Source organism: Penaeus monodon, chromosome 29 (assembly GCF_015228065.2).
Source record: "Penaeus monodon isolate SGIC_2016 chromosome 29, NSTDA_Pmon_1, whole genome shotgun sequence".
Taxonomy (NCBI): Eukaryota; Metazoa; Arthropoda; class Malacostraca; order Decapoda; family Penaeidae; genus Penaeus; species Penaeus monodon.
In genome coordinates this window covers 23,422,217-23,422,419 of record NC_051414.1, presented here as the reverse complement: position 1 = coordinate 23,422,419, position 203 = coordinate 23,422,217, and positions in this window count along the sequence as shown.

The following is a 203-nucleotide window of genomic DNA, read 5'->3' as shown; positions in this document are numbered from 1 at the left end:
GAACAAAAAACTCTGTATTTAGTTGTTGAACATCAAAATTTCATTTGATTTTTCATTTGGTGATTAATTTTCTAACTTTAATGGACTGTGTACATAGTTATTTTCTATTAATATATGCAGCATATATAACCATGAAAAATCCGGTATCTTCGAAAATCCGGCACTCCGCAGGTCCGGAGGTTGCCGGGGTAATTATTTACCTG